Genomic DNA, 17,982 nt, shown 5'->3' with positions numbered 1-17,982 from the left:
AGTGGCGCCCGACTCCCAGCACCAGCTTCTGTCGGAGCCATCAGCCTTTCTTCAAGCAGCGTCCGACTCCCAGCACCAGCTTCTCTCTGAGCCATCAGCTGTTTTTCCAGGCAGCGTCTGACTTCCATTCCAGCTTCTCTGCTACTCAGGTTGAGACTCTCATATTACCTGTAATACCTACTTCCACGCAAGTTTAGCTTAAGAACAAGTGTTGTGACAAACTACCCAAGCTGGCTTTTGCCATACCACATTTACTTTGTAACAGAATGCTACTTCCTGGTTATACTGGATTCATTTAAGGTTAACTGTGAGAGCAGTATATCTCGCAAATCCAAAACTGAGTATACCTCAAAAAGGGCATTTAATTTCCTATACCTGGAACAATATCCACCTCATTCCACCTTCTGGGTTTTCTTTGGAGAGTTGTGCATTAGACTAATGGACGCTATCCTGTATGCACCAAAACGACTCTAGTGTGGCCCTCGTTCCGTTCGGGTTAGATTAATCTACTAACTTCCTTCCTTGTCGTTGTTCCTTTGGATTACCTGCTGACTGCCTGGAATCAGTTGGTGGCTGTCCTGATCAACAGGTTAGTGTACACTAGATAGTCGCTTATTGCCATTTAGGTCCTAGTTCAGGTCCTAATGTGTCCCTTTTGTTTCAACAGCCTGGTGGTATAGTTCCATTTACGCCCTTTCCACTAATAGCTCTCTTTGACTGTCGAATTTACTAGTCAGAGAGTGACATTAGTTGGAAGGTTCCACTTGACGACATCGTTCCACTTCAGATTAAGGGACTTCGGAACGTCTCGAGTGTATCCTTTTTTGGTTACCCATCTGTATCCTTTGATTGGTGTTTTACTAGTGTATTCTGAATAATAACACAGAGGGAAGAGGTGAGGTGGAGACTGCTGAAAGGTTGGCTAGTTGCTTGCAGATTTTAAAGAGTTCAGCAGTTTTTATGGAAGCACCAGAGATGCGTGCCTGGATGTGGGCCCTTTTCTTGGAATGGATGGAAAGCCGGTATTGTCTTTGGAGAAGGCGACAGGCCAGTTTGTCAGAGTGTGAGCCTGAGGTCTGCCTCTTCCGTTAAGCAGCTCTGCACTTGCATTTCAGGGCTGCAAGTACAGAGTTTTACAAGGTGTTACACTTGGTGGCATGTTTCAGACGGATCCTCATGACTGGGGCAAGAATGTCGAGAGTGTTAGTGATGGCAATATGGAGGTTGCTGAGAGCGGCATCAGAGGTAGTCTGCGGTGGGGTACTGGGGGGATGAAGGTGGATGCAAAGGCAGCATCTGACATCTTTCATCGGCAGGATTTACGTGAACAAGGTTGGCAGATGGGGGGGGGCGCGGTCGGGTGGCAGAGAGGACCCAAATGCAAGGAGAGGAGGGAGTGGTCTGACCAAGAGAGTAGGGTGGTGAGTGGGTGGGAGAACAGAAGATCAGTGTGAATCAAGGCATTGAGATTGTGTCCAGCTGAGTGGGTAGGACCATAAGGGAGAATGGAGAGAGAGAGCGAGGTGCAGAGGTCACGGAAGAGAGCAGACGCTGTGAATGATGAGTCAAGATGGATGTTGAAGTCACCCAGGAGAAGGAGTTAAGAGTTGGATGTGAGGAGAGAGGAGGAGAAAACAGCCCATTTTGAGAGGAACAGGCTGCTAGAGCCAGGCGGGCTGTAGATAGTGGCAATGGCCAGGGAGGAAGTGGGAGAGTTGACCAGCTTGCAGACCAGGCTCTCGAAGAAGGTGTTTGGCTGGGTGGGTATGAGGGAAGAAGGGACCCACTCAGGGAAGATCAGGGCAACCCCACCACCAGCATGGTTAGGGCAGGGTTTGGAGATGATCTTGTAGCCAACAGGGAGAAGGGAGTCAAAATCAGTGAATGAGCTGGCCTTAAACCATGTCTTGGTGAGAGCGAGGATATCTTGGTCAAGGTCTTCAAGGAGGAGGCAGATGTCGGCAGAGTGTTTGATAGCAGAGCGTGCATTATGCGCGGCTAGTTGCAGTCAGACACTACCTTTGAAGGTTTTCCGATGAGAGGCACAGTGGCAAGGTACACCAGTCAGAGGATGGGGGTAGAGAGAAAGAAGGAGTAGCAGGTGGAGGACGGAAGTTGATGAGGGACAAGCGCTGGTGAAAAAGGAGGAAGCTGGGTTGCGACCCTGAGCCATGATAGTTCCATTGCGATAGACATTAATGATACACCTGGATGATGAGAAGCCCACCAAGAGTACTTCCCATCTAGTGCCACCATTCATGGGTGAGGATGTGTGAAGAGAGAGAGCATAGATAAGATGAGGAGTCCAAATATCTGGAGAGGGGACAAAAAAAAGGATATCACTACAATATGTCTGAAAGTTGCGCTGACGTAGGTGTCTGCAATGGGTATACCGAGGTTGGTGGTCAAGATGTCTTTTTTTTACATTTTTCTTCCAGACTTCTTGAGAGAGGGAGGATTGGTGATAGTATAGCAGTTAGAGTAGATAGGGGAGATGGTGAGTGCCACATGGGTGGTGGAGAGATAAGAATAGAAGCTAGAGGGACTGCACAGCACCAATTAACTCACCAGGTGGTCTAGTAGTCTAAAGCGAGAAACAGATTCAATAGAAACACTTGAACCCCAAGAATGAGGTTTCACCAGTTTTCAAATTTCAACAAAAGCACAGAAATGCAATGCACAATGGGGGTGAAGGGTTGTTACAAAGACACCAGGGTTCGAATTTCACCAAAAGCACAGAACTGCAATGCACAATGGGGGTGAGGAGTGGTTACAAACACACTGGGATTCGAATTTCACCAAAAGCACAGAAATGCAATGCACAATGGGTGTGAATGGTTGTTACAGACACACGAGGGTTCAAATTTCACCAAAAGCACAGAGATGCATTATGGAGATGGCTCTAGTAAGGCATAGAAAAGACTGAACGGTATAGGCACACCTAGTTTCAGCTGTTGTGTGAGCTAGCAAGAAGGCATAACAAAGTCCAGGACATCACTCACATCTACTATTGGTGGGCGAAAACTACAGAGGCACAAGTTAGTGGGCTGGCTGGATGCATGCTGGGTAGCTGTTCCATGATGCTGCAGCTGGTGGGGTATGAGGAGCTGTTGGGGTGGGAGGGGCCCTCCAAGCCCTCAAGACCCAGACAGGGGCGTTAGTGGTGGACGTTGGGTACGGGGCCAGCTTAGTGTGCCGGCTATCCTGATTGGCTTTTTTTGCCACTGGCTGACCAATAGCAGTCACCGTGGAGCTGGCAGGGGAGGCACTCCCAGAGGACAGATGGCGTCAGCCATCTTAAGAGTGGATGCCCCAGCAATTGCAGTTAAAGTCAAACTGGGCTACCAGTACATATTGCTCAGAAACTGCACATTTAGATGATGATTGTGGCAAACAATGTTAAAAGCACAACAAGCAATCCACACTCTGCAAGCACCCCAAGTGCAACAGAGTTTACCTGTTGATTGGGTGATTTGTGATGTAAAAGTCTCCTTTGATGTCGCTTTGTGGCAAGGAGGCTCGCCAGTGTTCCTGGTGGTCCCTCGATGCAGGATGCAATGAACGGGGCCAGGCCAAGGAGGGCCTAGTGGTGGGCCTTGGGTCAGGGGCTGGCTAAGCCTGCTGGCTACCCTGATTGGCTTTATGTGGCCACAGCCTGGCCAATAGCAGTCACTGCAGGGCTGGCAGGAGAGGCACTCCCAGAGGACAGATGGTATTGGCCATCTTAGAGAAAATGCTCCAGCAATTATAGTTAAAGCCAAACTGTGCTACCAGTACATTTTGTACAGAAACTGCACCCTTGTACCATAGGTGCCATATCAGCGGTCCCCAGGGGAATTTAGATGATGATTGTGGCAAAATATGAAAAAAGTGCCATGAGTGATCCACACTCTGCAGGCACCCTAAGACCTACAAGCCTTACCTGCTGATTAGTTAATTTTCGATGTAACGGTCTCCTTTATCGCCTCATGGCGAGGAGGCACGCCGGTGTTCCTGGTGGTCCTTCGATGCAGGATGCAATGGGAGCTTGATATATAGAGGAATATATAATGTGGCAAGGATGGGCGTAGTAGGAAAATCGACGCTGGCTCATGGTGAACTTAAGCAAGCAACCTCAGAGACAGGCCAAGGCTGTAGAATCAGGAGACGCAGAAAAACAGCTCTTTGTGCAGAACTGACAATGAGTCAAGGTTGGCCCCGAATTAAGTATGGTATTTTTAAAGGATAAGCACAGAGCACAAAGGGAGTATATGGATAAGCTCTGAATGTGGTAAATTCTTCACAGACAAAGGCGGAAGTGTAGCAAAAGTGTTTGGCGGTGTCACTCCTGGAAAGACTTTGATCTGCTGCTGTGTGAACGCGGCCCCTTTATCCCCTTTTACACCTCGCCTTTTCAGCTGCATAAATCTTCCGGCATTCGCGTAAGCGAAGCGGAAGTGTATCGAAAGTGTTTGGCGGTGTTTGGAGGGGTAAGGAGGAAGGACGAATATCATCACATAAACTGCAGAGCCCCTCATAACGAGCAAAATAAGAAGTGCACAACAGGACTCTATTGCGTTTATTTTTTGCCACAGGAGCTGCACTATGAGGGAGAGTCTTGAGAGAGTTCTGAGAGTCCTGCGTCTGTGGTTGTGCTTAAAAACGCTTTGTGGGCGTGGAGTTCGGCTCGAGTCCCCAGTCTGCTCTGGGCTGTTACGGGACTGTGATATAAATGACGGCGACCACGGGCCACGAGGGTCCCGCTCTGAGGCGGAAAACTTTGCAGCAACGCCACGTGCTGAACCCATGGACCGTGTTGAAAGCTGACGCGACCGTCAAAACCTCGAAGGTAAGCGTCTCACCATCATTAACCCACGACCCCCCTGTTTCCTCAGAGGCCTCATTCGCCTCATTTACTCCGACTAACCCTAACATTCTTGCAATTGCGGTGGCGCCTGGAACGGCTCCCGCATTCACGGAAGAGTCGGAAGAATTGGACTCTCATGGGGGGGGGGGGAGAAGTGCGATTCAAGCCCACGCTTGTCTGTCTGTCAGTCTGGACATGAAACATTCAATGCTTGTTTGATCATGGCACCCAGTGAGGTGCCAATCTTGGGAAACATCTTGGCCGAGGCAGCCCAGAATGTTGAGAAATGCATCATCCCACACAGCAAGCAGTCTATAAAACTTTTCACTCAGAAAGACTTACCGTTTGTTCCATATAGATCCCCTTTGCCTGCTACGGCAAATAAAGAGACGTCCTTACTTACCCCTGAAACTGCTGATGTTTTCTTCTCACCCTTTGACTGTACTGATGCTGAACTAATGGAGGCTTCACAAGATGAGGACGTTATTTTGCATCACACCGGGCTCCGGCCTGGGCCTAACGTTTCTGCTTTGCATGCGAATGGTGTAAAATCACCAGAGAGCTCTTCTGCAGTTTGTTCGACAATAAGGCATGTGATTACCGCAACGCCGTCGGAGACCTCCTCTGCGGCAAGCAGTGTTATTGAACATGAGCCTCGGGTGAAGAATCAGGCCACGAGCCAGGTGGTCTTAGACAAGTACAATCTACTCCAAAGTCCAGATATAACCTTACGAAATAAAAAAAAAAACGTCTCAAATGCAATTCAACAATCGGCTAATACTGTGACGACGGAAAAGTCACTTCCTTTTCTGCTCGACCGTTTGGCAGTGCCGCGAACCACCCACAAGTCCTGTTCTTCGGAGCCATCTCTGGATTTCAGCACGCACCGATGTACTCATGGTAATGAAACACGACCTAAAGGAAACCAGAATATACCCTTATCACATGGGTCTCAGATGAGAACGCCAAGTATTGAGGCTGCTAGGAAAAATGCCATTGAGGATGCCTCTCAGCAAGCCATACACATAAAATTGCACAGATCACGAAACGGAAATGCCTCTTCAAGTACACCACGAACTGTATGTGCACGTCCACTTTCAACTATTTAATTGAAAGACTCACATGGGATCCTGGTGGTAAATACATCCTTAACAAGTGATTCTCACTCCGACACGGTAAACAGCACGCATTCAAACACAGACGAGAACACCGGCACAAGTTCTAAACCCAGTCTCTCGTCGGCAGCAGGTATGCAGATTTATAACAACGTTCTTGCAGCCTCATCAACTGCGTTGCTGCCATTCCTGAAGATGTATGAATCCCTTCTTGAAGCTTTTAAAGATCAGTCTTCACTTATATCATCATTAAAAGAAAAAATTGATAACTTTGAATCTGTGAATCTATTTCTTCAGAATCAGCTACTACGTGAAGCAGACCAAACAACTTGCTGGCAAGAAAGGTTGAGTGATTTAGCCGCTCGACATCTTTGTCAGAATGACACTTTGTCTGAAGGTCTACTCGAAGCTGTCAAATGGATGCGACACTCAACTGTCTCCTCGATTCATAACGACATGTCAACTAATTCACAACTTGCTTCTTAATCTAGTAAAATGAATGTGAAGCAAAAAGCAATCGTTAAAAAAATTATTAAAAAAATGGCACGCAAATGGTTACCCTAGACGAAGCCGTTGGCGGTCTTGTTCCACAAGAAGTTCTACATTTAAACGAAAATGAACTAAACTCTGACATTCTGCAAAATAACCTTGAAAATGCTCCACAAATTGTGAATGACCCTACAATTGAGCTTCCTGATCAAGACTCTCAGGCAAACAAACAAAGGCCTGGTGAAAATCCAAGCTTAGTCCCAGCTACTCCCTTGGTCTCGTTTGGAATTTTTGAGGGAATTGCGAAAATAATAGCTCCAAACCTGAAGCCTGCCTCAAAAATGCCAGCAAGGAATAATAACCTACAGGACTCGATATCAACAAAAGGAAGTATAAGCATTAAAGGAGCCCAAGGTCCCATGAAACAAAGGAAATATATCAGAAACATGGTGCCTGTGACAAAACTTGGGCTTCTTAGCAGAAAAGAGATCTCCAATTCCCAGATTCCCCCAGGTAAAGAAATTGATGACCTCTCGTCTCAAACACATCGTCGTTTAGCTGCACCTCCACAAAACGAGGAAGAATTGAATCAGAAATTGAAGATTCCATGGCTGGGTCTCCTGGGTCTGTAACCGACCTATGTGACCTATCTACCTACTCTGATGACTTTCCCGAGCAAGCAGAGCTCCACGATCAGGCGACCAATGATGATGCAAGAGGAAACCAAAAACGGGCAAAATCCACAAAAAGGGATGTGACGAGCGACAAAGAAGTGGAATGATTCAAAGGTTTACCTGCTCGTAATTCGACAGTGATCTCAAAAATGAACCCAAAACAAACCACTGTTCAAAAAAGCAAACAAACACACTATACATCTCGTGTCCATCGAGCTGAAAGTTCAAGCTCTGCAAACTGTAAATTGCGATTACAAAATCTCCATTCTGACGATGGAGAACTAAACCTGAACTGTCGCAACGTGATGAAACTTTTCAACTGTATTCCTCTACTTCGCACCATCATCTCTGATGATATAAAAATAGTTGAGTACTCAACTGAGAAATGCTGTGACCAGGTTCTTCTTCACATTGTCTCTGCCTCGGTTCGTAACACTATTTTGAAGGCCTCCGAACAACTGCTCGTATTCGGCTTTGACATAACCCTTGAACCATCTTCTACTCACTCAAGCCCTGAAAAGACGAGATCGAGATCTGAGGACCATGAGTATCAGAACGATAGACGTGCAGAGATACGCAAAACTATGAAATCACCTGCTAATTTACGCCAAGGCGACATTAATTCTCAAAGGCGATTCACTCATGCCTACAACAACCCATCGAATTTAGTGAATAATAATTAGCCACAACCGGTTGGAAGTGCCCAACTGTGTGAATTTTTATCCTGGAATACCAGAGGATACTCTCATTTATTCAACAGCTTTGATATTTCTTTGGAAAAAGTCTTCGTAATATGTCTCCAGAAAACCTGGCTAAGTGCAGCCCCATCAAGGGATGGCTACGTCTCCCTACTAAACCCAGCCATTAAAAGTTCAAAAGGGAGACCTTCCTCAGGTCTCCTGACACTCATAAAAATCAATCCCTGGTGGTCAATTGTGAATACCTGCTGTCCTAACCCTTTTGTTCAAGGTGTTCTGTTGCGGACCGGAGACGATAATACATCTTCACGGAATCATATGCTAATCTTAAACGGATATTGGAATCCTGACAAAATTAGTACAAAGACTTTCTTAATCTCTATCACACAGTTGATCGATGAAGCCTTGATGACCTACACGAATATCTCTATAATTTTCTGTGGCGATCTGAACTGTACATGGTTCAAAATTGATCCTTCAACTCAGTGCTTTATGCCACTACAAACCGAAGAGGTAACTGCAAGAGGTCAATCATGAGTCTTCCACTGCATAATCAAAACTGCAAAATGGTTAATGGCAATGTGAATGGAGATCAACCTCCCTGTGCAACTTGGTCAAACTTAAAATCACGGTCGATAATTGACTATTATTGGGTATCCGAAAATCTTTTCTGCCAGGACTTGAATCTGGTAGTATGTAAGATGAAAAATAGTGACCATGACCTCTTGCGTTTCTCCTGTACGCTCGAGTGGACACGTTATACAACGACTTATGTAACCCCACTACTGGTCAACGCAGGGGGCAATCGACTGCGGATCAATGGCTCTCAAATCCACACTATGAGCCAACAATTATTCAATCAAAACGCTGTCCCGTCTGTCGATTACGCTCCACTTCTTGTCGCCTTTATCACCATCAAAGTGTCCGACAGGGTGATGGGCATTTCACACAGGCATCTTTCGTCAACAGTGATCACAACTGAAAAGAGATTAATGCGAAGAGACATAAGAGCCTTGACAAAGTCTTCATTTATAAAGATGAGTGGCTCCGATCTCAATGCTGCAATTCGATTACGACAAAACTACAGGAATTGGTTGAAATCCCAAAAAATTATAATTGAACAGGACAAAGCTAAGTCAATAATGAAACAACTGATTCAAAAGAACACACATGAAATATGGGCATTCTTGAATGCAGGAAACTCACGACACGCTGCGTCTTTGTCAAATGAAATTGAAGCAGTCAAATGGGAGGCGCACTTTAGGAACATTTTTTGCGCTCCCTGGAACGAACCAACCTCTGATCCACAAAGCAATCAAATTTCGTGGGACTTGCAAATCCCTGTGGATGACATCATGGTTGCAATACGAGCACTGAAAAGCTCCCACGCTGCAGGGCCTGATATGATCTCAAACATGATGTTAAAACAAAACATCGGTCAATGGTCAGTTTTCATCGAAGCTCTGTTCTCTTTATTGTCTTCTTCAATGTTGGTTCCCGAGTCCTGGCGAGAAGGAATCATCGTTCCTATATACAAGAAAGGCAGTCGGGCTGATCCCAACAACTATCGCCCGATTGCCCTGCTGGATACCATCGGAAAGATCTTTGCTTCTTTCCTACGCCAAAGATTGGTCCGATGGTCTATGCAAGAACAGATCTATGACGTCCGTCAAACTGGATTCACCAAGGGAGTCGGAGTAGAAGTTAATCTACTGATACTAAACTCATTGAAACTTGAAACCTTGAAGGCAAAAAGAAAACTATACTTGGCATTCATTGACCTACGGGGGGCCTTTGACAGCGTCAACCGAGGTAAGTTGTGGCAGAAAATGTCAAACTGGAACTGCCCTCAAAATCTGCTGCAACCAATAAAAGCCCTACACTCCAACACCGTCATACGGATACGCTTAAACAATCAGAGCGACTTATCAGAGAAAATACCCACGGAAAAAGGAGTGAAGCAGGGCTGCCCCTTGGCTGCTGAACTTTTCAAACTGTTCATTTCTGATCTCCCGATACAATTACAATCTGTTTGTTGCTTTCCGCCAAAAATCAAAAACACGGAAATTCACTGTATAACTTATGCCGATGATCTCGTCTTAATGGACCTTACGCAGATTGGTCTTCAACCGCTCTTAACCAAGCTACATGAGTGCCTTAGCATGAATGATCTTGAATTAAATACAGAAAAGACTAAGATCATGACCACTGGGGCCGCAGGAATCAAAAAGTCTAACATCTTCCAGTGGAAAATCAATGGTACTCCCCTAAATTTGGTAAATTCCATCAGAGATCTAGGGATTAAGTTCAATACATCTCTCAGAGAACACCATTGGAAGCTTGACCTCGTTAATCGAATGACGCAATTCAGTATCCAAGGCCTGAAAATAAACAAGTCTTATGGAAAATTCACGCTCACCCCAGTTCTAATTTTTTATGCCCAAAAGGTTCTCCCGGCAATTACCTTTGGGTCTGAATAGTGTTGGAACATCGAACCCCAGTTTTGGCAGAAGTTAGAAGGCATATTCTGGCGCCGGGTACTGAGGCTGCCACTTTACACCCCAATGAGCTCACTCCGTTATGAACTTTCATTAAACTCCATCCATACCTGTGTTATGTGGAAATCACTGATGGTGTTGCAAAAGATGAAATTGAATCCCTTCACCCCGTCGTATCGAACCTTTGAACAAATTTCAGGTCGTGAGAGTCCAAGTCTCCTAGACGATTGGCGATCGTCGTTAGAGGCAGTCTTAGCCAATGCTAATTTACCTCTAGCCGATTTGATTTCACAACCCCAATATGTTAAAAAGAAGTTTGAGTCCTGGGGCTGGATTCAGAATCGCGACTTGCGACAGACGATGTCATCTACATTGAAATCGGGCATAAGTGAACACAAGTTCAATGTCCAGTGTTGCTATTTATCAAATTGTCCATCGCAACATAATCGTGACCAATTTTTGATGCTACACCTAAACGTTTTGAAGACCACGGAGATGCAATTTCGCCGGCATTTTAAGGAAGTAAACAACGATCTCTGATGCTTTTGCAAGGTCGAAATTGAAACCTTAGAACACTTAATAACTGGATGTCCTGCGATAACCTCACGGCGAATACGCCATCTAGGAGACTTCCGACCCGTGGAATCTGATGATCAGAGTTGGTGGTCATACGCCATTGCGGGTCATAATGTCAAACTAACTTGTGCAATAGTGGACTTCCTGGACTCTTTACATCTAAACGAGAATGCTGTCTCAAAATGAATAATAACGTGAACCTTTGCGGATTCACTAGAATCAGAACAAGATTGTTGGTTGTAACGAATTTTCTTACTTAAATCTTTGCAATGGTAATGGAGTCTTTTTTCTAGCCTCATAAATGAAGCCGATGTTTTTTTTTTATGACTTGCTGACCAACCTGTTTGAAAAAGAGGAATAAGGTCGGGAGAATCTGTAGTAACAAAAGTTCGGCGTCCTGTAAGATTGCTGGTGTTTTAATAAAAAGAAAAAAAAAAAAAGGAAGAAAACATCTGTGAGACGGTCAATTAAAAGCATACAAAGTTCATATGAAACAGAGTGAGCAAATCTCTAGAGGCCAAGAGGCACAACAACACCCTGCATAATTAAATCAAATATCAGTAAATAGAAGGCTGAATGGACAAGTTTGTGGTCTCTTCACGCGTGACCCAGAAATCGAAAATGAAGGCTATTCATTACAGCCTTAAGCTAAGATAGTGGAGTGCTGGCACTCCCTTGAATGTTCCAGGACAGTGAGCAGGCAACAAGGTCAAACTACAAATGAAAGACTTAGGCTGATAGCCTGCAGATTAGAGATTATGAACTAATTTGTAAAATGGGGAGTAGTCTGATGGTATTCAAACACCTAGGTTTCATTTCACGTATGTGCTGCTAAAGAGCCAAAAGTCCAAGGTTAGGATAGTATGCCAACCAATCAGTGGGGTCGAGGGACAACCTCAAGTGCAATGTAGCATAGACCAATCCACTGATGTTTTGTCCGCTATAATCAGTAGTATACATATTTAGAGGTAGTTCAAGGCACGCACTACAGACAAGGGGTAGCCAATGATGCACTAATCCTTATATGTTTTATAGGTGGATATGTTCCCTTAAACCAATCCCTTCCCTCAATAGGTTTTGTATTTTGCCACGTAGAATTACGTCATAGATGACACATATTGGGGTATAAGACCTTCATGTTATCAAGGTTCTATGCGAGTGTGCATGCATCAGTCCCATATCTGTGAGATCACCCCACTTTATTAAATTGATAATAGAGTAGTACTTTGCCATATTCTTTGAGTCTGTCCAATTATTTGGTCTGAGATCATTATTGTAATTCCATCTAGCACAAACAACGCTTCAAGATGCTAGAGCACAATTCCTTCAGATGAGACTATACAAAATATGTATTTGTTCAAGTTCAACTTAAAACATATTGAATATTGTTATGTATAATATTAGCTTTTGATACAAACTGGCTTGTAGGCTTCTTAGTCAATATTGACCATCTTTTTTTATGTTACATCTTTATTATTACAATTACTGTTATATAGGCAGAGCCTGGAACTTCAACAACGTACTATTCTTCTACTGCAACCAGTCTGGAGGACGAGTTATGAGAAGTGATAATGTGTTTATTTATACTAATAGTTATTAATTAACAATATCCTTTTTACATTTGAGATAACTTATTTTTAAAATAAGTTGCAATGCTGTCAGCAAATTGCAAAGCATTAGATCAACAACCTTGATGTATTTATCGCAGAAACCTTGAGAAAAATGTAATTTATCATGGAATAACATAAACCCATTCAATATATGAATGGTGTATATTTTTGTTTATAAACTTTAGCCGCTAAGCGAAAAATGGAATCGGTGAAACAAAATATCATTACAACGGATTAAAGGGGCCACAATTTAATCAATATGCTTGGAACTCCCTGCAACATTTCTGAAGGTTTAGAAGGTACAGTTTTCAAATATGCCTTTTTGAAATTGTACATGTACACAGTGTTTGTGTATTTATTATTTGTGTTTCAGTTTACATTGAAACTTTTTACACTCTATTTCATAACAGATTCCTTGTGATAACACCAATATACATCTAATCTTAGAAAAAAGAAAAAAGGAAGAAAAGAAAAGAAATTCAAATTCATTAAAAGAAATCTACATATTTTTAGAGTAAATTCAATTACCTAAGCTTTGTCCCAAAATCTCTGCCAATAATTCTCCCCCTGCTGTACAATCAATTTGAATTTTTTCAAAAATTATTTTTAAAAACTTGCTCAAGGCTAATATCAAAGATTGATTTGATGGTGTCATCAACCTCTCCCATAACAGTGGAGTCAGAATATTTTCTGTTGAGTGCACAAAGGGGCCCAATAATCTGATTCTGTCATCTCCAAATACAGTACATTCAAGTACTAAATGGAATAGGGATTCTATTTCCACAGCTCCACAGGCTCTACAGCCACATAAACTTCTTGATAATTCTAATCTAGGTCCAATTAGCTCTAACGTTGGTAATACATTTAAACTAAATTTGAGGTATATGCCTCTTAGCTTTTGCAGGGGAATTTTTTTAATTTAAGATCTCAGTGTTGACCTAGGGATGTAGAGTAGTTGTTTATGCCTGTACCACTTCAATCTTTCCAAATCCGTCATATCTGTGCTCTTGTCCCATTGCCAGATCTTATTCTTCTTTACGTAGTCAGATTCACTACATTTAATCGTTGTAATTTTTTCAAACCTTGTACAACGCTAGTGGAACATCCTCAGAAATGGATTTGGATTCAATTAGTTGGTTAGGCACTCAAACAAATAGAAACCCAAGTTTGGTATCTCTGCAAATGTTAACTTGTATAGGAGTGATAGGCTGTGTTTCTGGTATATGGCCCACCAAGATACTATACCTGTTACGCTCACCTGGACCCCACAGGGGTGTCAATCGGACCCGGACAGCTGCGGTCTCAGACAACGTGATGCGTAGTGCAGAGATGACTGTCTGGACTGGCCCGCCTAGTCTTGTCTGCTGGACCCGAAGAGGTATTTTCCTGCAAGTGGAGACAGGGATTAGCCACCTGTGGGTTTTAGTGATGGCCTCCAAACTGTTCTCGCTCTCCCCCACTAATCACCTCCGATATCCCCTTAGTAACCTCACCTTATGTTTGTAAAAGATGAGCTCTCCATCCTGCGTGTCTTGCAGGGGCGCGTAGATACCAGTTACTTCACTGGTTTGAAGGCGTTGGGAGAGTTCCGGTAGGCATTGACTCTGAAGTCCCATGCGGGATTGGTAAGTATCAAGTTCAAAGAGTTCAATGTGCCCGATGTTCACTCGTCCCCTTCCTTCCTTAAGTTCCAACTGAGTTTGTGAGAAGAAGGTCTCGTAGCTGCTGCTGCCGTTCAGGTAAGAGTCTGTGTTACCCAATGCTGTCCGGTAACTATTGCATGCGTTAACGTGTTGTTTTTCTCCCTCTTTACAGATGCGGCATATGAAGATATGGAGAATAATACCGCCGGTGGTAAATCAGGTAAGTCTATGGTGGTAAGAGGTATTTGTTGATTCCCTTGGCTCACCTTGTTATTCTTGTGCCCCTAGGTGCCGGAGTACGGCGAAGAAATGATGGAGACAGTGCCGGATCGAAAGATGCTGTGAGAACTGGTGAGTATGGCGCCGTGCTGGAGCTGGCGAAGCGACGCGTGCAGGACTGATGTACTTTCCAGGTCAGGAGATTTAATGGATCCGGACTCAGGTGAGGAATTTCAAATAAGTTCGTTTTCTAACCTTGTCCTTTTCTTCCTCTTTATTCTAGGAGCTCCAGATTCGAGGCGGGCGTGGCAGAAGACTGGATGCTGGCTGTAGGCACGCGGGCGTGGCAGAAGACTGGATGCTGGCTGCAGGCACGGTGAGAGTCACGCTGCTGGATGCAGAATAACACAAAGCATGGCTGCTGTTCGGGCGTAGTTTAAATAGCCTCCAAAGTAGTCCCAGGAAAGAAGTTCCCCAGGACCACACCCAAGTAAAAAATAGTCCCTGTAGTAAAATAGTCCCATCCAGGACTCACGTTGGCTTGGATTTATTTGCAGCATGGTCTGCATGAGGTAAGTAATGTCTATGAGCCTGGCGCCTATGGCGCCAGGACTGATTTTTATTATGAGCCTGGTGCCTACGGCGCCAGGACCGAACCCAGACAGCCCCTAGCTGGGGCTGCTGGGGTTTTTGTAAATGTCTGGATGCCTGCTCCCGGGGCTGATGGGCTTGATCCGGATGCCGTCATGACAATACCTAGTTCAATGCAAATTACACTGATCAGGGTATATTTTAGGAGCCCCAAGACTGCCCTTTTATCATTCCCTCAAGTGAGTCTAAGAATTTCCAATTTTTAAAAGATACCCTCTCACAGCCATAAAGAAGCATTGCTGTAACCTTTAAATTATGCACTCAATTAAGGGTATTAGTTAAAACATACACAGTTTAGATCTCACAACTTTCATTAGGGATATTCATGATAATACCTTTTCCTTCAGTTTTTCCTCTGAATGATAGAGGAACATTTGGAGGATATTGGGAAGGCCAGATATCTAAGTGTTTCCACAGTGGAAACCGGCATTCCATTTAATTTCCACGTAAAGGACTTGATGTTGCGTTTTTGGGTGAAGCTCATTATAAAGGATTTCACAGGGTTAATCCTCAAATCATTGTTGTAAAGGAGCCTTCTACTTCCTACAACAATATTTGTAAACCCTTCTGTGTATAATCTACACGTACCAGATCATCTGCATATGCCAATATATTTTCTCTTAGACCTTTCCATCTCAGAGAATAACTTTCCCAATTCTTACTTTCTTCCCAGAGATCTGCCAAATACAGGTTGAAAAAGGTGGGAGCTAAGGTACAGCCCTGCCTCACCCCCTTTCCAATTGGTATTGTGCTAGATATATTACCCTAATTATTAAGTCTCACCCTTACTGAATTTACAGAGTATAATAAATGTAGCATTTGCAGAAGGCCCTTGTCGATTTTCCACTTTGTTAGTTTGTCCCACAATTTCTTGATGTTCATATTGTCAATCGCTGCCTCCAAAACAATCACCGTTATGAACAAAGATTTTCCAAATTGACCACCTATGTGAGATATGCACGCACTTAAAGTTACATCACTGAAAGTAGTCCCAACCCCTTTTCGAAAGCCAGTCTAAAGTAGGCTTAGGATTCTATTTGACTCAACCCATGCATTTAAATCCCTAAGCAACAGATTTACAAACATCTTTGCTGAGGAGTCTATGAGAGCAATGGGCTGGTAATTTTCTGGCTTACCTCTGTCCCCTCTCTTGAAAATTGGGACAATCAAAGCGCTATTCCAAGAGTTTGGACAGGTAGCACTCTTGACAATATGTGTGGAGTGTCTAAACAGTATGTCAGCCCACAAAATCAGATTTTCTTTATACGTGCAATTTGAGACTCCATCAGGACCACTAGCTCTGGAATTGTTCAACTGACTAATGATTATTTCTATATCTAGTCTATCGAATTTTAATGATCCCTCCAAAACTTTTGAATGATTATCTAGAGATGCTGCCCCATTATCCGTTTCCGCTTTGAATTTTGGGGTTAGGTAATCAACCAAATGTTTCTTGGAGACACAACAACTTTGGATGACGGCTTGGTTCTCCCTCATTCTGTTTAAGGTTCTCCCTATTTCACACACATCTTTTTTTGATAATGTTCCTGAAGAGGTCCCGGTTTTTCTTAATATATGCTTCTAATCCATATATTTTAAACCATCTTCTATACACCTGTCTGAGACCTTCTGATTTGTGTGTCACTTCAGCTCTTGGTAAATTCTTTTTATTATTTACACGCTCTTTAATGGCCTTCCGCAGTATTTCTTTTCATTTATTACCTTATCAAACGGGTTACAATGGCATGGTATCAGTACCCCCTTAAATAGATTTTTTCCCTTTTCTACATAGCTCAGTTTTCCTAACACCAATTGAAATTTTGTTGGGTTTGTGACGTCCTCCTTTAACTCATCAGATAGGGAAGATCACCACTTTGCCAAATGCTTGGTAGCTCCTCTGCCATTTACCACTTGCCCAACTCTATTTTCCTTTCCCTTTTACAACAAGCTTAGTTGGGCCACCCTCCACTTCACTCTTATGCTGTCCCAGATCAAGCAATAATTTAAGCATTTTGTGATCACTCTTGCTTGAATGCACTATTGCAAATTTACATATGTTTGGAACAGATACATTACACACAAACAGATAATCTATTGTAAAGGTTCTACCCAAATTATGCCATGTTGGAGTGGTTATCCATTTCTCATCGAATAACTGATTGCACTGAATAAAACCCCATCTTGCAAATAGGGATGACCAAACCTTCCCATACGTACTTCTTTTGATATCTGGGCTATCTTCAATCAAAATAGAATTTATCATTTCCTCAAATAAACAGGCTATAGCCATCTCACAATTACACTGTGTTGAAATCCCATCCTAAATTATCGGCTATTCAGATGCAAGCGCTGCCACTGCATCAGAATCTTTTCGATTTCAACAACCATCATGACTAGTACAGTGAAAACAGGATTTAAAATACCATGGTACCAGTTTTTCCTTACATTCGTTAATTAATTCTGTTACCAAAACTGCCTCTGTTTTGCAAAATCAATTCTTTGTAGAACGCCTTATACAGGTCTTAATGGCTGTTAAGAAACCCCCCATCGGACAGCCTCTATCTCCTTTCCTTGCAGACTTCACACTTATCATGAATCAATCTAGCACTGGAGTCTTACACAGCCAAGTTTCTTGTAGTAAGACATAGCCTTGACTACGTACCACATGAGGATTTCGTATGAAGGAAATGAAGCCACGAGAGTTCCAGCTTAGTATCTTCATCCTAGAATCCAGGTCTGTGGTGGGGAAGATGTGGGAGTGATTTTGCAAGCCATTCCCAACCGGAGGAAGCTGAGTTCCTGTAAGGATGCCTGCGATGGTCGTTCTCAAAGTGGCGGGTAACAGTCAGGTTCCTTCTTAGTTCATTCCATCTTTTTGGATCAGCATTCCTAATATAGCAGCTCTCATAGCCCTTTAACAAGAAGTCTTCTTGGTGGGAATGAACAAGATTTTCCACTATTTT

The 17,982-nt window shown here is 43.5% G+C and overlaps 1 protein-coding gene across 1 annotated transcript in view; it reads right to left on the bottom strand.

Annotated features, from left to right (window-relative positions):
• LOC138510819 (protein prune homolog 2-like) overlaps positions 1 to 17,982 on the bottom strand; it is a 715,504-nt gene that overhangs the window by 201,545 nt on the left and 495,977 nt on the right. The window lies entirely within an intron of this gene.

The sequence above is a fragment of the Ambystoma mexicanum genome, chromosome 6p, assembly GCF_040938575.1.
Source record: "Ambystoma mexicanum isolate Mex_15411 chromosome 6p, UKY_AmexF1_1, whole genome shotgun sequence".
NCBI classification, from domain to species: Eukaryota; Metazoa; Chordata; class Amphibia; order Caudata; family Ambystomatidae; genus Ambystoma; species Ambystoma mexicanum.
The sequence above is the reverse complement of the archived record's forward strand: the minus strand, read 5'-3'. Positions and strand labels throughout refer to the sequence as shown.